The sequence below is a fragment of the Fulmarus glacialis genome, unplaced genomic scaffold (assembly GCF_000690835.1).
Source record: "Fulmarus glacialis isolate BGI_N327 unplaced genomic scaffold, ASM69083v1 scaffold31130, whole genome shotgun sequence".
Classification (NCBI taxonomy): domain Eukaryota; kingdom Metazoa; phylum Chordata; class Aves; order Procellariiformes; family Procellariidae; genus Fulmarus; species Fulmarus glacialis.
This window is the reverse complement of record NW_009188793.1, coordinates 4,648-26,716: the sequence shown is the minus strand read 5'-3', so window position 1 is coordinate 26,716 and position 22,069 is coordinate 4,648. Positions and strand designations below refer to the sequence as shown.

The 22,069-nt window shown below is 41.7% G+C and overlaps 1 long non-coding RNA gene across 1 annotated transcript; it reads left to right on the top strand.

Moving 5' to 3' along the window:
• The first annotated feature begins 4,088 nt into the window (after positions 1-4,088).
• Positions 4,089-5,429, top strand: LOC104078303. Its single transcript, XR_683535.1, has 2 exons — positions 4,089-4,137; positions 4,902-5,429. It is a non-coding gene; the product is annotated as an uncharacterized LOC104078303 (long non-coding RNA).
• Positions 5,430-22,069: the final 16,640 nt, after the last annotated feature.

Below are 22,069 nucleotides of genomic sequence, written 5' to 3'. Positions count from 1 at the left end.
GGAATTCTGGTAATGTTGTGATATGGTAAATGAAAACTAAACCTGTTACCAGGACCTCTGAGATGAAGTTTTCCATGACATTATCTGCAATTATTGATGTCTCATGAAAGTTAGTTGAAAATACAAAATTCACATACAATTTTTCCCTCTGTTACCAATATGCTTTTCTATGACAGTGGCACTTAATTCCCGTGGGTATGAGAGTCCTATTATGGTAAGCAATATGCAAACTACAAGCAAAAAGACAGTCTTTTCACTAAAGAACTTCCAAATTAATTAAAACACAAGTGGATGTAGCAAACAATCGGAAGGAACAGAGAGTTAGCAGTCATCCTGATTGTTTTGGGGTTAACATTATCCAAACAGCTTGGGAAGAACAGTCAGAGAAATACATCAGAAGTGACTCAAACAATCAGAATAAAGTGTAATCTATTGCCAAATAGGCCAGATCACACGGTAGTGAAATCACAACCATGAAATTCAACCTTCTGATAATACAAAACCCATGAAATGTTACATTTCCCACCACTCTCTGTAACAACATACTGCATACAAAATCTGAAGCTTGCCACCCTGTGTCCAGTTCTACATTCCTTGGATGCTGGAAGCCAGTTGGAGTTTGGGGCAAATCAGGAATGCAGTATCACACTCCAAAATTAAGATGAGAGAGAAATACTTTTATTTTTCCTTGATGGAAAATGTCAACCTTGTCCCCACCCCCACTGCACTGCTAACATTAGACAATTGTTTTAATTCATCACCACAACAGAGCGTAATGTTTACTTATTAGACCCGAGGGTAATGTTGATCATTACAGAACAAACCATTAAATCAATTCCGTGAATGTCTTTGAGGTTTAACTTCTATTCATATGCTTCCAAAATTTAGACATTTGAAGGTTTTGAAATAATTTTTATGTTGGCTCATACAGCCATTTCAATATGACAGTTAATGTTAATAAATAATATTTCTCCATATTAAAAAATCCTGGAATGTTTCTCTCCAAAGCCAGCCATGTTGACCTTTTAATCAGAACTTCTTTTTATGTTCATAGAGTTAACATCCTTCTGGGGATTTTTATGTCTCTTCCCTCTGCGTGTCTTCACCTCTATCCTGGAAATGACTCACTTAGTCCAGCTGATGGTAGCTGGGATGGAGTCTTCTAACCTTTCCAGAAGCTCCAGGAGTTTATAACTTACTTCCAAATTCAATGACAGACTTTGTTTGTCTGCATCATTATACCACGCATAAAATCCTTCCTATAGCATGATGTCAAAAAGAGAAAATGCTTTAGGTCAGATTCACAGCTGGTGTAAACTGGCATAGCTTTTGGAAAGGTTAGATGATTCAGCCCTAAATGCCATTCATTGAACAAAGTGAGCCAGGCCAACATCAACTGTGTCTCATGCTGATGCCAACAAAACTTTTCAGATTTGTACCAGGCGAAAATGGACTCAGGGAGTTTACACACATTCTGGACATTTGGAGATTAGTTTGGCTGAGCTAGTGACGTTTCTCATCATATTTGTAGAGCACTGCTCATTTCAATTCACCTGGTTTTCTCCAAGAGAGCGCTGTAGAAAGGGCAAGCCCAGTGGAAAACCAAAATGTCCCAGAGATTGCACAGATAATTTAAAAAAAGGTTTTGAAAATATAAGAATGCAACAAAGTATTTGTAACTGTAGAAGGAACTGATGTCAGCCAGGACAAGAGATAACATTTAGACTCCTATGTCAAGGCAAATGGATATTCTTTTTTGCCCAGAAGACTTCGATTTTTTTTTTTTTTTTGAGAAGCAAATAGTCTTTAAAAAAGAAAACAAGATACACAAAGAAAAAAGTGCATAATCTCTAGCTTTGGAAATTGTGAGTGTTCATTTCCCTATAAAATAAATAATGGAAAATATGCATAGATCCTTAACTCAGTCCTTCTTCCTTATGAGTGTGCCAGAGCCTACTGGGCTGTGCATCAGAAGATTATAATTAGATATTTGATCTTTTCTTTTCCCCTAAATACTTTAAGCATGTGAACAGAAGACACATAGTGCCCAGATCTCTTTTTAATTCAGTCCTGTTTGTAATGAAGTTTATTTGTGACTTCTGACAAAATTGCTGTAAGTGCTTCCTTCTATTCACCAAGCACCTTCCTGTATCACACTTCCTATTTACATTTGCTAATGCTGTTTGCCCCAGTGCACATATATCCAATAATCAATTTATGTTGATGATTATGATCACTCCACTCTTGCACCCACTAATCATTTGAGAATTCCACTTCAAAAAATGCAGTCACATAACAAATGGCCATGATAACAAAACAGAAACAGCAATATGAGAGAAAGAGATGAAGAAAGACTTTGCTAAGTAAAGAGAATGGTAAAGTCATGCAGAAAAAATACATACAACGTCTTAAGCTCTGCCTGTGACCTCAGAGTATTTCCCAAAACTTGCATGGATATTTTCACTCTTGTCCTTGTGGGTAAGATCCTTATTCATCACTCAGAAACTTCTTTTTTCAGTTTTCCCTTTCTGTCCCTCCAAATGTGCACTTCACATCAACAAGAAAGAGATTCAGAAGTGTATATGCTTCTTATGCAAATTGGGATTTTTTTTGTTGTAGCCTTTTAGTGGAAAAAAATATGTGTGTCAGAGATATGAGGAAGTACAGTTGTAGCTCTGCCATCAAAACTATACTTCTATCTGTGTGACTTTTTTCGCTCGAGATGCATGGTGTATGGGAGCAGAAAGGGAAGCTCTACTGTTTTGTCTGAACATCTGCATCCACATTAGGTGAATTTTGCTCGTATGGAAATGTTCCTGTGCAGGCATGATTTCTATTATAAATAGTTAGTTTTAAATATTCACTTTAAAAAGCAGAAATAAATACTCAATTTAAAAAGCAGAAAGGGCTGTTTCCAGAAAAGCTATTGCTCTCACTCGCCCACAACAAATTCTTCAAAAAACCAGCCTTTTTTCAAATCTACAAACTAAAACAGATTTCTATACTTATTTCAGCTTTTGTTTTTGTGCAACAGACTGCTCATCTGTTATCACAGTTTCGTAGTCTGTTTTACTGATCTAGAAAAAATCCTGATAATGTATAAATACCTTTGGTAGTAACAAAAGGAGACAAGTCTGCCTCTTCAGTGTGAACGCAAACTCTTTGAGATTAATATACGAATTCTTCTACAGGAAAGGGAAATTATTAGTGCAAGTGAAAGGGATGTTTATGTGGTATAACTGAGTTCATACTGGTGGAAGTTCTAGCACATTGTGCATGTACTGCCCTCAGCACATGAGTAACTGGGTGAAATATAAAGACGTTTTATTTAAAGGGGTTAGACTAGAAACAGTAATTATTTTTCCTGGCTTTTCTGTTCACCTATAAACTTAGGTAAAAAAATTACATGCTCGACTGACTTCCCACAATGGGTTTGAAAACAGAGGGTAAATCAGCTGAGGGTCTGTCCCAAAAATATTCTCTTTGATGTCATTGCATAGGACGCAGATTGTGTGAGGGATAAGCTCCTTGTTACAGTGCTGTAACTCCAGATCAAGACATTGTACCGTGAAATACAACAGGTCTCATGCAGTTTCACAGCCTCCTCTGGGAATGACTGCATGCAAATAAAGGGATTCTCAGATGATGATTCGGAATAGCTGTTGGAGTTCTCTTTCAAGTCCTCTTTCTCATTTCATGCTCTGTTCCTTTCATCCTCAGATTTTACAGAAAATATTCTCTCTTTCAGTTTTGTTAAGTGATGCAAACTTTAAACAGCAAGTGAGAAAACCTACCATTTTAGGTTAAGATAAGCATACAAAATTGCTGTATTTCAATTAGAGTAATAACCTTAAACAATTTTAAACCTCTATAAAATGTCACAAAAGCAAAATAAGTTGGCAGAGCGAGGCATTGACACTGATGGGTACCCACAGAAAATCTCTTACAATATCATGTAAGGATTAACAGCTCTAATTTATGCGGTCACACAGATTTTCTTTCATGCGACTTCAGGAGGGATCTTGCCATCTGAATTGTCATGTGCCATTATCACCCTTTAATCAGGTTATTTCGTTTTATTTGAACAGCATCAAAGAAATGCTTATGACACAGGCAGACCGGTTCAGTCAAGAAGAGGTAAGGACCTTCTGCTTTATTCAAAATAGAAATCTATCTCCAGCTACTATTCAGCAATAAGTATTTGCCCCTTTTTCAATGCATGAATTCAGCTCAAATCCAGACTGAGAGAAGGTTGATGCCAGCTCTAGCAATTAGGAACATTTCAAAGCATCTCTTCTGAATAGCTCCATAGCTAAATCAAAGTCAAACAGATTCTTTGGACTTCCATCCAAGTGTAAGCGTGGCCTATCTCTTGCTGTTCTTTCCTATGGTGAGCTGGGCAATGAATTTACTAGAGTTCAAGTGGGTTTGGGTGGGGACTGTGATCTGGTTTCCATTTCTGTGAGGGTTATTTTGTTTGAAATCTGAAATGAGTTCTGAAATGAGGTACTGACTTTGTGGTTTGTGTGAGACTGAACATGGATTCTGCTGGCTGGGAGGAATTTAGAGGGACTTTATTTTCAGAAGAGGAGATTGAGTGGGGTTGGTTCATGGCAAGAACAGACTGGAGGACAGACTGCAATACATTATTTGGCCAGGGCTTACCTGGATTTCAGGGAGAGCTCTTTTTGACAGGAAACTTGTTGGGATTATAGCAGGACTGTATTAACTAGTTGTGTCCTAATTCCTATTTCAATTTTACTGAAGCTAAGGAAAAATTTTCCATAGTGGTTAATGGATCAAGACAGAAGGGAGCTGAACTGGGTTGAAAATGAAAAGTGGTACATGTTGCTGTCCCACAGTCCTACATTTGTAACACTTATCTCCTGCTTGCTTGGCAGATCAACCAGATGTTTGCTGCTTTCCCTCCAGATGTCTCTGGTAATCTTGACTATAAGAACCTCTGTTACGTTATCACCCATGGTGAGGAAAAAGACTAAGAGGAAAGAGATGAGCTTCTCCTGTGATGATGCACCAAGTTATTTCATAATGCTTTTGTGTGCAAGACAAAGGGCTAAATATTCAGTATGTGAAGCCATGTGGTCATCAGAAGAGAACCAATAAAACAATTGAAATTAGATTAAAGTTATTTAATGCTCCTGTTTTTATAAAAGATGAAAATACCAATTTTGTGAGGTTTTTTCCCATCTTTTTTTTTTTCTGTCAGTGGTTTGAAATGGAATTTTCATGATGAACTGGTGCTTTTGTGATTTATTGACAATCCTAATGTTCACCAGATGGTCCATTGGCCACTGCAGTGTTGCTTAACCTCTTGTCTTTTATACATAAGCTCCATGTGTTAATTGAGAAATCTTCTAACTTATTGCACCAGCAAGAGTATTTGGTAAATAGAATTCTGTTCCATTTCACAGCCCCTAGCAATGAAAGTGTAAATAAAACAATGTTAAGCTCTTGTGAATATGCAATATGCCCTCTCCGTCTCAGTGATGTGGCCAGTTTCATAAGCCACTTGACTCATTTGCTTTGGTGCAAAAGAAGTAGTGGAATAGTAGCTATTTTTCTCATAGTAAAATTTACCTAGGCACACTTAGAAACCAGTAATAACAAATTTCCCCTTCAGAGGTACCTTTATTATGTGTGGGAGGTTGTCCATGAAGTAACAATAACGCCTAGTCTTTCACCCGTTGGTCGTTAGCCTTGTTTTACAGGTGAGGCATACACTGAAGGATGTGTTTTGCCAAAGATCGTCGAAAGTCTAGGGACAAAGACAAGAAAAGAACTCAGGAAGTCTAGCCCAGGGTTACATACGAAAGCAGACTACGTCTCACTTTTATAATCCAAGATCAGCGTAGTTCTAAATTGGGCTACAGTTTCTTGTATCTGGACTTCTAGGAACTGGACGTATTCTGCCTGTGTGGAATACTGCATGAATACTTCCTGCGTGGGAGTCACAAGGATGTTGCAGCCAAAGTAAAACAAGCTTCTGCTGTTTTAACAACTAATGAAAACGGTTTCCTTTTGCATCAGTGTTGTTGGCACCACAGTCCCACAGCCATTGAGAGGAAGCAACAGCCACTTATTTTCTGTTTCCATCTTAGTTTTCGTAGAAAGAGAACGTGAGAGCAAGGTGTCAAATTCTGCCTTCATCAGGAGGGGCAGAAATTACATGAAAAAGCTTTAGCATCTGCATGACTCAGGGATGTGACATTCATCCCCACCTGTATTTTTTGTTGTTCCAGCAAAACCTTGCACTCGGTGCACTTCAGTAATATAGGACAACCGGAATGAGAAGGCTCTTAGCAGACACAATGTTGATATAATAAATCTCACCCCTTGCCCCTATGTCCAGAAGCACTATGCATATTCCTGTAACAGAAATGTTTTTCTAGTATAAGTAGGCGATTCCCAATTGTATCTACCAGTAATTATCTCTCTTAATATTGGTGGACACAGCTAGAAGCAAAATTTGGCCCTTTCTTGCGTGAATCTTGCTGAAGATGTGGAGAGGGCTTTAGCACTTCTTGCCGTATGTTCCTGTAACTTTTGAAACAATTACATGGTCACCCAGACCCGTCCCTCCCAATAAGGTGTGCAGCTTGACTGGGCTTTGGGGACTAGTAAAAATTCATGCCATGAAAACGTCTGCATAACCTTTTTTTCCACCTCATGGCTTATTCACCAGAAGCTAAGCTTTCCTGTACAAGCATAGTTCTTACCTCTGTTTCAAACGCTGGCTCTTTTCTCCCAAGAATGTGTTTTTCTTCATAGGTGTATGACCACTGCATATGGGATGGGATTATAGATACGTAATGGGAGGTCATGGAGGTAGAGGATTTTCGGTGGCATAGTAGAAAAGAAGATTTATGAGCTTCTGCTTTAGGCTTTTGTGAAGACCCAAACAAGCAACAGCACTTCTCAGCAAAAAAAGGAGCTGCTTATGGGAGAGGACTGCAAAATGGATGTTTCATCTACAGACTTCATTTGGAAATTTCTTGAGTGGTGGGTCTGGAAGATGCTCTTGTATGCCGCAAACACACGTGCCAAGTCTAATACTACCTTGTATGAGCTCCACAAAATCACATACCCAACCAAATGAGTACTGACTGTTCCAATAATATGAACTGAAGTCACTCAGGCGTCAGATGGTGCTTATGGTTTTTGCACTGTTTAAAGATTTCAGAGTGAGACTGAGAACTAGATAAAATGGCATACAGGGTTACCTTTAGCCTTCAATCAGAGAGGTTTATTTTCCCTCATGCAAACTGGTAGGCAAAAACTTTGAGGATAGTGCTCTTGAAAGACGAGGTCACATTTTTCCTTCAAAGAATGCACACTTTTTGATGGGTCCTTTTTCATCTGTTACTGCCTAGTTACATGACTTCTTTAAGTGCAGCTCTGTGGCATCTTAGGCTGATGGAAGTCTGGCTTGAGCATTTCCACATTTTCCTCTTCCCCTGGCTGCACCCCCTCCCTCCCTCAGGTCAGCACTAGAGCTCATACACACATATCAGGTGCTGACTGAGAAGAAACCTCCTTGCTCTTCAGTCACATCAGCTCCCCAAATTTTCTTGCCTGCCTGTCTGCAACTGTCAGGGCCCTGAGTGCACTAATAGGCCTTAATGGCCTTGACAGGTCTCACCTGGAACCTCCACCCACACCTTCTGCTTGTGTGCTCAAGAGCCCCATTTAAGCTCAATGTAGGGCCTTCAAATCTTTTTTGAGCTACAGTCTTGGACCTATACTACTCCTTGGGCCTTCCATATCACCGTACCTGCCTAGCAATCACTGAACTGCATGTGACTCTAGTAACTGTCACTGGATGTAACCCTGACCTGCAGCTTGACTTTTCAGCTTGATCTTGGACCTGCCTCGTCATCATAGACTTGCCTGATGATCTGGACTCTTGAACCTGACTACCATCTTTGGGCTTGTCTTGCTTGGACACTGGTGAGGCCACTTTCCTGCTGGCCATGTTACCATGGCCTCCTGCAGGCTCCCTGTTCCTTAGGGAACAGCTGGCCCTTGCTGCTCCCGAACAGCTGCAGATGGCACAGGAGCATGGAGCTGTGGGGAGGATGGAAAATAGGACGACCTTAGTGCAGACTAGCTTGAGCTAGGCTTTGTCTAGATGAGCAATTTGTTTTGGAGCAGTGCAGTTTTGAAGCAAATCACTTGATTGCCACTACTTACCTTGAGCAACCTAGGTAGCTTTTTTGGAGGAAGCTAAACCAGCAACTCTGCTTGAAATTCACTCCAAATTCCCTCCAGTTCCTGATGGGGACCAAATCAGGGTGCAGGCTATGAGATACTCCAGCAGCTACCAAACATTCATGTAGCACCAGAGTGCTCTGAACCACCCACAGCTCTCATGACTCTGAAGTGGTTTGTGGGCTATATAAAGCCCCAAGTTCCATGTGACCCTACCTATTTGCCTTGAGGTTTTTTGCAGTTCTGCTGCTCTTTCCTCATTGGTGCACTTTTCTCTTTGTTCAAAATCCATTTCTCCCTTTTTTCCTGACTGATGCCCCAGAACTACTGCATGTCAAGGGCAGTGCAGCAGACATGTGCCTATTGCAGAGTCCTTGGGTTGGGCTATACCACCAAGCTTGTTGCTCATTTGGACTTCAGCACCTTGGGCTCTTGGACCATCAAGCAAGAGAATTTGAAGCTGTAACTCTCACCTTCTATGCGGGGAAGGACACAGATAGATAAATATCATGAAAATATTACAGGCTTGTTCTCAGAATCTTTATCAATCCCAATTTCATTTTGATCCTCATTTTCATTTAGGGACATAGAGCTGTGCTTATGGGTTTTGGATGCAGATTCAAATAACTAAATGGAACAAAGAGCTGAGGTTAATTCCACAAAAACAGATTCTCACCAAGCATCATTAAAATGATCAGATGGGAATTGAACTTGCATGAACCCTGGCAGTTGCTCTTTAGTGTCAGCCCTTTCACAAACAATTACTATTTGGATGGGAAAAAACCCCAAAGAAACAGTGTAGAATTGATAATGTGTTTTATTAACTCTTAAATGTTTAATCCCGCAAACCTTTCTGAAACCTTGTGAATGGGTAGAGCAGCCTTTGAAATATACTGTCATAAAAGGCAGAGAAAGGTTCTTGTGAGTTTCCCCCAGCTTGTTGTTCTGCTTGGAGGCAGGATCGTTGTTAAAATTTTTGTCTGACCTGTCTAAACTTTCTAGGTAGCCTCAAGTCCAAAGCTAGCCTTATATGTATGCATTTTTTCCCCCTACCATCTAACCTAAATCTTTCTGTCTGCAAATTAAGCCAATTTCATCCTTTGCATCCTCTTTGTAATGAATGTTAGCACACTGGAAGACTGTTTCGTTTTCTTTTTTTCCACATTCTTTTTCCAACTTTTCCTCTCAACAATCTTTTCTACACTTCTGATTCTTCTTGCTCTCTTTAGGATTACCTTAAATTTGTGCGTAATTTTCTTAAAACACAGTGTGCCAACTTGAACACAAAATTCCAGTGCTAGCCAGAACGGAATAATTATTTCAGGGGTTGGTTATCTGGAGAAAACCAAACAAACCAAAAAACCCCACTGTGATTCAGCAACAGTGAAGGTTATGTATGTTTGTAGGCAATGTGGGGAAAAGTTTATTCCAGACCTCTCTTTCTTAGTAACTGCTTACTTCTGATCCCCCTGTAGCCTGTTCTATCTATCCCAGAAACTTCCTTAGATCTGATTCCCCTCTGCCTCTGTTACTTTGGTAATGTGCCAGCATGGGTTATCTAAGGACACACCTTGAATTTTCACTACTGTTAAAAAGGTGCAGATTGTCTGAAGTATGAGTTTTCTATGTGAAAATGCAATGCCAATACTGTTTAACATTTTCATTAATGACCTGGATGATGGGACTGAGTACAACACATCCATACTCCTTCCAGTGGTGTCTACTGACAGGATGAGAGGCAATGGACACAAATTGAAATGCAGGAAATTCCATTTAAACTTTTTCAGTGTGATGGTGGTCAAATATTGGAACAGGTTGCCCGGCTAGGTCGTGCGTCTCCATTGCTGGAGAAATCCCAACTGGATATGACCCTGGGAAACTAGCTCTAGCCGATGCTGCTCTGATTAGGAGGTTTGGTCTAGACTATCTCCAGAAGTGCCTTCCAACTTCAATAAATCTGTGATGCTGTGATGTTACATATGCCAGCGTTGTTGATACAGCTCCAAAGATACTTGCCTTTTACTGTTTGACATATGATCAATCTGTGCTGCACTTTGAACCTTAGATCCTTTCCTGATGAACTACAGCCTAACCAATTACTCTCTGAATTTTACTGAAACCTTTCTTTTAATGTGTAATGATCTGCACTGATCTTTAATTCCTTCTTGTTGATTCTCTATCTCCCCTTCAATTTAAGGCTGTTCTGAATTCTATCCCTGTCCTCCAAACTCCACATAAGTTGCCTTAGCGATCCCTGTCCTCCAAACTCCACATAAGTTGATGGACAGTAGCATACTGTCCATCATCCACAAATTTTGTACGTGTTCTCTGTTTTGCCCTCCAAATTGTTAATATTGAACAGTATCTGACCCTAGGACAGTCTCCTCCTCCTTTTCCTTCTCCCTTGTTATCCTTGAAATGTCTTCTGATTTTAGCAGTGATAATTCATGTTAGACATGTTTTTTAACTGTACTCTAGGTCACTGGTCTTTAACCTGCCTGTAGGCAACTATACAGAAAAAGTTTCTCAGCTGTGGGCCTTGCTTCATTTCCCCATCAGTCTGTTTAAATTCAGGTGGCCAGCAAGATGTTATCCATGAACGACAGACAGCCATATCTCTCTGAGTCATCCTATGATAATGCTTATTCCAGTGAGAATGGATTTCCCACTATGAATAGGGGAAACCCAACTTCAGCAAAGCTGGTTTATATGCAAGAGCAAATCCACTTGATTCTTAAAGGCAAGCCCATGGCTTGCACCAGAAGAGACTGCAACTGCCACAGCTCTGATTACATGGCTGGGGTTCACAACCTGCGAAGGAACGCTTCTGAGCATGTTGATGCTGTGCAGAACTCTCTGTACAGCTGCAGTATCTGACGTCCCTTGTCTTTCAACACGCTATTATGCTCTTTTCCAAACTCAAGATTTTGCAAGGCATAAGAAGAGTTTCACATTGAAGGAGCCAGACTTTGGATCCTCGAAGCACGTGTGGGCACAGTATTTGAAATAATAGTTTTCTGACGTGCAAACCTGGAAATTTTCTTAGACTTATATAACTCGGGGGATTCTCACGTGTATTGACTTAACTTTGGCCACTTAAATCTAGTGTATATTCGAGGAGGCTTATCTCTGCAGGACTTCTCTTCAATGATTGAAGGGAGAGAGGTCCTTGAATAGGTATTTCAGGGCACTTAAGTTCATCTCTCCCCTGATTCAGCCCCTGCAAGCATGTGTCTGACTCCACTGATTATAAAGCAGGGGCCTAGCAATGCTAACACAGGTATTTAAGATCAAGCATGGCAATACCTCCCTGAGTCCTTATCTGGGGAAATGTTGCCATTTGTTACTGTCCTTTTCAGTTTAAATGATTGCTTAATGTGTCTTTTGACCTGAGGAACATAATTTTTTTGCAAAATATACTAGCAAGCTCAGTGTTTGGTCAGCTGCTTCAGCAAGAATGCAGAGCTCAGACGCTAGGCCAGGCAGGAATTTTTTGTTACAATGGTTAGAAGACAGTAACTGCCCTTTAATGGGGTAAAAGACCTTATGTACGCAAGTGAAGCCAAACAGCCAGAGGACTGAAAGAAAAAAGTAATGTAAGAACCATCTTGGCTGAAGTCACATAGCAAGTAGGTAGAGAGTCAGGATCAGCCATGTCTTCTGTTGACCAGTAGCCATTGGCTACATTGCTGTTCCAGATGCTGATCCTGCAAGCTGACCCCCCACAAATTTCCTGATAGGCTTGGTCAGGTATTTGCTACAGGTGTTACAGCGTCTCTTTTTTATTACTGGGGAGCATTAAAAAAAAGCATCTCTGGAGAAGAAGCGTGGTTGGTTGGATAGCTGTGAAAGCTACTCACCAAGCTCAAGCAGCAGCCAGTTCGTATATACCTGTACAGCACAGATAAACTGCATCCCACTCCACACTTGGGAAGGGGTGAAGCTGGTTGTCCTCTAGCTGACTTGCGCAGTATTGCTGCAAGCCTTTTGATTCCTCCTTTGTATGGGTTTTGGCTTCCTGAATGAACCTACCCACACCGTACTGAAAACTGGTGTTGCCTAGTGTGTCACAGGCTCATATCGTTCAAAAAGAAGTTGTTTTACAGAAAACTGGAGAGGATGGCAGGTAATTTTACTTCTCCTACCTTGTCCCTTTAAGTTTTGGAAGCTGCAAGTACCACCACAGCTGTGATGAGTAGAAAGTTCATTACCAGAGAGAGTGGGGTTAGGGGCTTCCTCTAACAGGCCAGAAAGAGATACATCTCCATGAATTTACTGGTAAGCTACTGCCTTTAAGCTATCATGTGTAAAAAGAATGCAGTTTAAATAGCAGCCAGAAAGTTATTTGTAGAACAGGAATTAGCTAGTTTCAGCAAGGATCTCTCCTCCAAACTGGGCTGAGGGTGTAAAGGCTGTGACAGAATTTAATGCTTGGGAAAAGTAATACCGGTGTGAATCAAGTGCTGAAGCAGTACAAGTATCCGTATTTTGCCTGGAATTGTGAAAAGCCTTAAGGAAATATCAGTGATTTCTTTTTAAATTGGTGTTACAGTTCACCCAAGTTTGTACAAACAGCAGCATACAGGTAATGCCGAAATACTGTGTGCTGCCCTATTTTTCCTGGAAAAGATGGAGAAGTTTACTTTGTTCCTGGGTTAAACACATACATGCAAGCGTGCTAGCTAGAGCGGGGCAAACGCCCGAGCCTCTCATGGCCTGGCTGCTGGCGGTGCATGCAACTGGGCCGGGCACAGGGAGCTGAGCTTTCCCTCAGCCGTGGCCATGCTGGTGAAATGTGGTGGCTGCAGCAGCCCTGCTCTGCAAAGGCCGGCGGGGTTTTGCCTTCCCATGTAGTGCCTCGGCCACGAGCTGAGGTCTCCTGCTCAGGGCCCTTCCCTAGGCATGGCTGACACCTGGAACCTTCCCACACCTGTGTGGGGCTGGGACGGCAGCTCTGAGTGCTCCTCCAGCCCCACAGGTGTGGGGGATTAGTGCTAACGGGCTCCACTCTGCCCCTCAGGAAGCACCGCCAGATGAAGGACACGAGGAGAAGCTGCTGGGCTCAGTCACAGGGGCTGCTCCGCATCCGTGCGCAGCCTGGCTCTCCTGTCCCTGCTCCTGCACAACCAACGTGGAGGTGAGGCCTCGGCATGCCAAGGTAAGCCAGTGGTTTTTTCCAAGCAGCGTATTAATTAGGGTGTTTGAGGCCTCAGATCAACCCTAGGCTTGTGCCTGGGGAACCGGTTCTTTGGGGGAGGCGGGACAGGAAGGTTGTGGGGGTTTTGTTGTTTTGTTTTGTCTTACCTTGGCTGTGAATGACTTTCAGTGCCCTGTTTAGTCAGCTGTGTCTGATTACATAAAGTAACCCCCTGGCTTTTCATATAACGTATAAAGCTTATCACCTTTTTCCAGCCACTACAACACTGTGTGCTTATTAAAGCACCCCTCAGTCACTGAAAAAACAACCCCCTGCTTTTAGTATTAAAGATCTCCTGTGTTTTGTGCCTGCACGTATCAGGCTGGTATCGGTTAAGCCCCAGGGACTGAGGTGCTGGGCAGCATGCTCTCACTGGCAGGCTCTGGCCGGGTTACCTCTCTGCACACCTGGCTGACTGAGCAAAAAAAAATCCCTTTTTTTCCAGTTGGCTCCCTCTAGTTATGTTTTAATGGCAAGGTAAAAATAGCGGAGAAAAGTGGAGTGGAGTGCCTCAAAGCCCCTCTTTCACTGATTCTCCATGTTAGAACTGGGAGAAAAATAAGAGGCCTTGGCCAGTTTCAACTGCTGTGGGTATTCGTGGCATCTAATTGAAGTGCCGAAGTGAGGAATAGGGGTTTTGGTGCTTTCTTTATGGTCAGTCTAGTGAGGGATGGCCCAGAGGACGCTTCAGACCTCTGAAGTGAGGAACTAGGCCTGAACTAGCTCCTGAAGGAGACGCCCCTCCTCTCATGACCGCTACGTTAGTTGGTGGCTAAATTCACCAACAGATTTGGGTAACTTGGATGCATCTAGTCATTCAAAACTCTTCTGGTCTAATTCATTGCTCCTTGCAAGTATTGAGGCATATTTCCTTTGCTTTGGGCTAAAAATAAAACCTCAGGGCTACGGGGCAGCATGGGGCTCTCTGTGAGCAAGTGCCAGTCAGCCCTCCCTGTGGCCCCCCAGTGCAGGGTGGCCCTACGACAGCCCTGTTGGCTCCTCTTGGGCCGGAAAGGTGCAGAAAAGGATTTGGGAACAGCTAATGGAGAAGCAATTGAGATTGAAGCTCCAGCTGCCTTTTGGAAAGACAAGAGCAGATGTTCCCAATAAAACTTTGACTCCTTAGATGTGGGTGCTTGGCTGATAACAAACAGCATGAGCAGGCCCTGTGCTATTAGACAAGTAGCGAAGGCTGGTGTGGATTCTCTTATGTCTAATAAACACTTTACTTCAGTGGGGCTCTTAAGTGCATCTTCATCCTTTACCCAGCTGCCTATCCTGTGAAACCCACAGGAACTTCATATCTTTGAAACCTCTCCCACTCTGTCAGGCTTGGCTGAAGTTTGCATGTGGTTATTAGAGCAGAGGACAGGCAAGCGCATGTTTTATTATTCTATATCCCCCCCAGTGTGCTTTTTAATGTGTGTGCATATATACTGCCGCTCCTGAATCAATTTCATGTTGAATCCTCAGTTTAGTTTAATTTAACTGGCAGAAATGGGAACTTGGAGGCTTTCTTTTCTTTTTCTTCTGAGTTGTTTCTGTCTACTGTTTTATGAATATTCCATTGCTCAATAATGGGAGGTGGAAAATGAAATCCCAAGATCATCTTTTAAAGGATGTTAATGACCATGAATGTAACCAATATAGTTAATAAGAGTCCAGACAGAGATGGAAGACCATTCTCTTCTTTTGAATAAGGGCCAACATAGCTTTCTGATTATCCCTTCTAGAGAGGGATCTGGATATTAAGGGATAAGTCATGCTAAGTATTTCCTTCTTAGATTCCTTATTCATTTATGCCTACTGCTTTTTGTCATCTTTAAAGGTGTTGTTCAGCCTGGTTTGAATTACTTCAAAACAAACGAGTCTTTTAAAAAACAACTCTTCAATCCATGGAGATGTTTACTAAATCTTTTGGATTAAAGGGACGAGGTTTTTCTTCTTTAAGAAGCATTCTGTAACAAAAGTAAGAATTATTCTTAATTTTAAGTGTGAAAGGGAGGAATGAGGACTCCAGACTTCAGAAAGCTCTACTTGGTTGAAGGAGTAGCGTGTATTCGGTTTTCTTGTACTTTTCTGAGTTAAACTTAGAAATTTGGAGGCTCAACAATGAAATACCATGTCACAGATCCCAGCATGAAATTACTAGGAAAAAAGTATTGTTTCCTTTCCATAAACCAAAAAGCAGCAGAAAAAAACATTTTAACCCTGGAGCAATGAGAAGATAAGGAAGTATTGGGCAGAGAGAGAAACAAAGCCCTTTAGGCTAATGAGACTGTTGCCTCTAGGTTTCTCTCGGCTCCACCTCGCTCCTTTGTCACTGTATTCTTCAGTCTCCTCCTCCAGCCTAGCTGCCTCTTAACCTCATTAATACTTTGCTTTGATGGTCTTAAGTTCTTGACAATTTATTCCAGATGTTTGCTACTTTGAGTGAAATAGATTTCCCAAATTTCCTGTTTACTCTTAATGTCTTTTGTCTTTTTCTTCTTCTTTGAAAGTGTGACAATTTTTTTAACCTCTTAACAATCTAAACATGTTAGTTCACTGTTCCACTCCCTCTTCCTCCTAGCATCTCTGAAAGTTTGGGGTGTGTTCCTTAGAATGGACACTCCTTTTTGTTGTCTTCTTGTGAGGCAATCTTGACCTTTTTCACCTTCCTTAATTCTGCACACGTGAAATTATAAGCTCTAAATTTTTTTAGGTGTGTGGTTTTTTTTTTCCTGTGGGTACACATGCACAGGATAGGAAGAAAATTGTGGAAGAAAAAAAAAAAATCCTACTTTTTGACACACTCCAGACCAAATGTTCTTTAAATGTGGGTTTGCCCATGTTGCTTGTTCCATCAGGTGTTTTCAGTGGATGAATTACCTGGAGAGCTTTGAGTTGACATAGTGGGCTGGCATCTCCTTGTTGAGCTGCTCAAGGTGCAAAACTTGGGGCTGCTCTTGCTGGTATTGACACAACTCCCCACAGTGTGAGTGCAGTTGGAGCAGCGTAGCTGACCTGGGAATGGCTGTGCTGTTGGAAGTTCCCGTTATAGTAATAAAAATGTGTCCACTTTAAAGTGGTTGTATGGCTTTAATTATTCTGTTGTTTTCTTTAAAAATAAAACCAAAAACAAAACAAACCTTTAAGTGAACCAGTTCTTCAAGTACAAAAGCTATGCCTAGACCAGGCCTTAGGCCTCAATCTTGCAAACGCTTTCACAGGTGCTTAACTTTACCACTATGAGTAATCCTATTGATTTTAAATGGCACTACTCAGGCAATAAAGTGTGGATTTGTATGATCTGGGGCTTACTGTGGGGTATATCAGAAGTCACTCTTCTGAAATTAATTTAGTTAAAATTAATAGTACTTTTGCTTGTAGGCTTTCTTTGAAGTATTTAGCTGTCTTGTGTGCTCTTTTGAGTGCTGTATCTTGAAGGCCATTCATTTTTTGACTAGTGACTTTTGTGACAATGTCCTTCAAAATAAATATTCAGGTAGTACTTGGTGTACTGTGGCTTTCTATCTCTTGGCTGATGGTAATCTTCCATTGAGGCTATTCCATGTGTCAGTGCCTTTACAATGTCGTTTTCTGGTGCCTGACACTGGGTGAACTCATGCTGCAGCTTTCCAGCCCCTAGAGCTCTCTTTTCTATCCAGTTGCATATTTTCATGAAACTCGTAGCAATGTGACAGCTCTGAAACTCCTGTCTCTCTTTCAAATTGAGCTAAAAGCAACAAACTCATTCAAAAGTTATTAGAGATGCATGCTCATGCACACCATGATCATATATCCATTATTTTTGAAGGAAGTCAGGCAGGAAAAAAAAAAAGTGATTTGATTAGAGATAGATGCATTATAATGTTTCATGAGCTTGAAAAAAGTACTTTACTGTATGGCTGGTCTTACAAATGTGCTTTAGTCCAACTCATCTCTCACCCCCTCTGACAAAAACAGGCATAAGGCTACTTTTTATGCAAAATATAGACAGACGAACCTTTTTGGAAGTCACAGAAGGAAAAATCCCCTCTCAGTATTTCAACAATATAAGTAGGCTTGGCACTAGGGCTGAGAGATCTGCGCCAGTTGCCGACGTGGTGGGTGAGTCATTTCTGCTCAGGTGTTTGCTGGAGAAGGAAACCTTTGAGTTCTGCTTAGTTAGAGAAATACTTAGGGGAAACAGCCCTGTTGTGTTAAAGCACTAGGAATCTGACATCATATCCAACTTTGTCCCAGCTGGCTGTGCAGCAGATCATTAAAGGGAAAGATTTTTTTACTCATTCCAGCCTCTTTTCCCCTTTAAAAGGGCAAACCCTTGCATTTTAATTTTAAGAATTTCAAAATAGAAAAAGAAAAAAACAAAACAAACCCAGGTACTGAGATCAAGAAGAGAACATCCAACTTCAGCTGCAGCAAGTAGAGGAGGAACGTTCAATGTGAAAGGGTGTATTCCAGACAGCTGGAGTACCTGCATGTTGCACAGCATTATGTGTTACAACTCCAAGTCTTGAACAGTGAGTGCTATTAATGCAGCAGTTGTGCTATGGCACTTGTGTAGGAAATGTGACAGCTTTGGCTGGCAAGATCCTAAATTGCAAGTTTCAGAGAAATTGTGGCAGAATTTCCATTGAGCTCTGCAGGAGCTGGTCAGCACTGACTCTCTCCGTTGAATCATGCTGTCTGGCAGTGTGCTGCAGGATGCACTGAGGAATCAAGGGTGGGGATGTAGGACACTGGGTGAAGATTAAGAAAGCCAAAGTCTGTCACTGGCTTAATGAACTCTTGAACAAATTGCTTTGCACTTGCTCATCTCATTCTCCTTGGATTAGTCCTGGCACTTTATTAGGATTCTTGGCACTGTACAGGTGGGTGCTTTGCAGAACGAGTCTTCAAGACCCACAGGAATTACGAGGTAGATGATGGTAACTTGCATATCCATTATTGTTTCTTGGGCTGTGTGGAATTGCCTTACACAGCCCAGTTTGCATGTTAAGTTCACAAGACAAATGTCAAAAATCCAAGCTTTGGGAATGGGTGTAGGAAAGCAGGATCTATGCTGATGCTGTTTCTTTCCTGCTGTTAAACAGCATGTACCGTCAGTCTCGTTCTCCTGCCCCTGTTTTTCGATCTGTGGTGCTTTGGAAAGGGATCAAGGTTACAGCTGGTTTTCCTCCCTCCTCCAGGTTGCAAGGCCAGACTTCGGGGTGCACCCAGAAGTCTTGCACTTTCCCCAGTGTTGGGGGGAGTTTGTTTCCTAGCTGTTGGACAGCCTGAGGGGCTGCTGCCACTGGCCTTACTCCTTCTAAGTATTGTTCTTGGGGCACTGCCACTGCTACTGCCAGAACTTGAGGCTCCAGCTCAGCTCCTGCTGATGCTATTGCTGGCTCGGATGCCTCTTTTGCAGCTTTCTGGTTAGACAGTTGTTAGCTGCAAACCTGGGGTGTGGAAGGTTGGTCACTACTCGTCTTAATTTCTTTTCTCCTCTTTCTCTTCATTTGCTGTTCACCATTTTGGAGATGAGTATAAAGGGAGACACAATGGGTAGAAATAATGTTAACTCTGGGAATGATCAGTCTTTGATTAGATTAGGACTGAGTTGTGTGTCCACATGAGGCTGAACCAATGAATTTGGGTTTGAAGGCAGGAACATCCTGTGAAGAGAGCTAGTGAAACTGGAGCTCGGGACTGAAAAATGTCTTTGTCAGGTTGTCAGAGCTATGCAGCTGTTCTAGATTTTCACTATTAGCCTACAAAATAGCCCATCCCTTTTCCATCTCCAAGATGCCCCTCAGGTTCTGCCTGCAAGGAATAGCATCAGCCAACATCTTCCACGCAGGACCTTCCTCTATCCTGCGTCGTTTGGCAAAACAACACAGTAGAATCTTTAATGAAGAAATGTTGGTTACAAAATACCCATAATGGGCATTTAAACACATTGAATTTGCTAATATTTTTCTTTATAACTCTTGTGTCTAGAGGCCCCAGCTGTGATCAGGGCCTTGTTGTGCGAGATGTTATGCAAATGCATATTTTGTACAAACAGGATGATGCAATCACTTGGAAAACTTTATAATCAAAGCAGAAAAAGGGCAAGAGGGGAAAGAAAAACACATGAAGTGGAGTGGCTTCTTCAGGGTCATATGGTAGGTCACTGGCAAAGGCAGGAATAGCAGTGGGTCTCCTGGGTCCCAGGCTGGTCCTTACCCGCTACAGCATCCTGTCTCTTCTAAAACACCCATGTGCTTTCCCAGCGCTCCCTAGCCTCTCTTAAACTCTGTTGCAGAGCTGGAACACTAAGTAGGTTCAGCTAATTGAATTTAACCTTCGTTTGCCGAGCTGCTTTTATATCCAGAGCTGTGTGGCTGCTCTGTGGTGCTGGGAACTGAGCTGGATTTGTTAGGTTTCCAGAGAGGAAATGGAGCACAGCAGAACTGCCCTTCGAGCAGAGCTGAGCTGGGATGCTGTACTGAACCATGGATATGCCATCCCAAGAACAACTTGTGGTCACAAACCAGGCTACCTGGTTTTAAATTGTGTCCAACTTCTTGAGCCAGGCAACTAAATATTTCTGAAGCTTATTAAATTAACCAGTTAGACCAAGGCAATATACAAGGTATACAGGCCAAAGAAAGCATTGTGGGTGTAACTTTCTGAAGGAGAATTATAGTTGCTGTTGATCATGCTGTTACAGTAAATGTTGTGTCAGTGTTTCCATTAGGGGTCTCTTTTTTTTTCCTTTTTGGTTGTTTTTTTTTTTTTTTTCCCCTTCAATGAGTTGTTCTGGGGCTGCGTGAAAAGGTTTGCACCTCATGAAAAGGTTTTCATGTGCTGCGAAATGTAACATGAAACCACTGAATCTCTGTTACCCAAAGAATCTGCACTGTTTGTACAGGGAAGGAGCAACATTCAAAATTGGGATCTGAACCTGATGCTGGGCACCCAAAATTTTGGGGGAGTTCAGCTCACGCTCGATTCTCCCTATTGTGAAAAATATTCACTTTGGTTCTTGTTTAGCACTGAAAAAATGACAAATCTTCAAGTCAGGTACGCTTCTGTGGTTCAACTCTGCCGGTACAAACAGCTTTGCTGTATCTGTGATTTGTCTTGTTTTACAATTTGTGTTACATTGCCATTTAGGAATGCTGCGATTAAGGGTAAGATGCTATACAAGATGCCAGCCTTGCCGCAAAGACCTCCTATTACCGAGTAAGCGCTGTGTCTCAGCCCACACAAACGTGCAAACATGCTGTACTTGATTAATCATGTTCATTATGGTCATACTTTCAAGCAACCAAGAACAGGGCTCCCTTACGCTGGGCACTGTGCAGCTCCAGAGAACCAGCCTTCCTTTGTTTCCTGTGTTATGTGCCAACCTGTTTCTCCAGGCCAAACCCGCTTTCTGATTCAAGTGACAAAATTAGTGAAAAACTGGTTTGCATCTTGCTCTTCCATCCGCCTGGGCATGTTTGGGAATCCCTTAGAATGACTGAATTCAGTGGTTTAAGCTTTTTTTTTTTTTTTATTACACACCTCCCACAATAACTCTGAAGTAGCTTCATAATGGAAATGCTGACACGACACTATCGTCTCAGCCCCAGGAGTGTGTTCCACCTTCTATTGTTTGCCTTGGCCTCTGAATATTGTATACCGCCCCAGTTTAATTGGTTAATTTAATAAACTTCTGAAGTGCTGTATCAGTTGCCTAGCTTAGCTTTTATCCACTAGCCTGATGAAGAAAGTATAAGTTTCAAAAGCTTTCCTGTATGAAGTTAATAAAATATAAGATATCTCCTACTGTACTTTGCATGTATATCTTGGAAAGACTGCTTCAGCTGACACATTTTTACAATTAAAGCATTTAAAAAAAAAAAAACCTCTAAAAATCTTTGTGTAACTAATGTTCCAGGCCTGACCTGCCTAACTTCAGTTTCAAAAAAAAAAAAAAAAAAAAAAGGAAATTTTAAACTCAAGGCTGTGCAATGCTTCAGTAGCCACATCTGAATTATATGTTAGGCCAAACTGTACTTTAGATGGACTCTTGGGGTTGGAAAGGGGGGAGAAAAGTGGGAAAAACATAACAAAAATGATTTGAAGGTATTACGGAAGGGATGTCTTTCAATTCAGCTATGCATGAGACTGGGGGGATCTGCACCAAATTTCTGGTTCTCGCTGAGCATATCCTTTAACACCTCTCTGCTCCATTCCCCATTTGGAGGTCTTTTTCACATTTTGTGTGTCTCATTAATTCCGATTTTGAGATTTGGGGATTGTATGCTACAATGGGGCTTTTTATCGCATGAGCTGTAATAATAATGAGTTGGAAAGATCGATAGATCTCGCAGTACACTTTCACTGTGGGTGCAGTAAAGCCTCTTTCAGGCCAGCGCAGAGAGCACTTAAGAGAGGTCCCGTGTGCCACACGTGAGGGAGTATTTATCTGCGTTCAGCAGAGCCAAAGAGTGCAATGCACATGTAATGTGAGTCTATCTTTATCTATTTTAATCCGCAGCTTGAGCATCCCAAGATTTAGGGGTATTCATCTATCAAGAGTGATTTAGATATACTTGATCATGCCTCAGGGCAGGGGAACAGCCTAGGTTATGTCTTGATATCCCTTCCAGCCCTGTTTTTTTATGACTCTATTAGATCTGA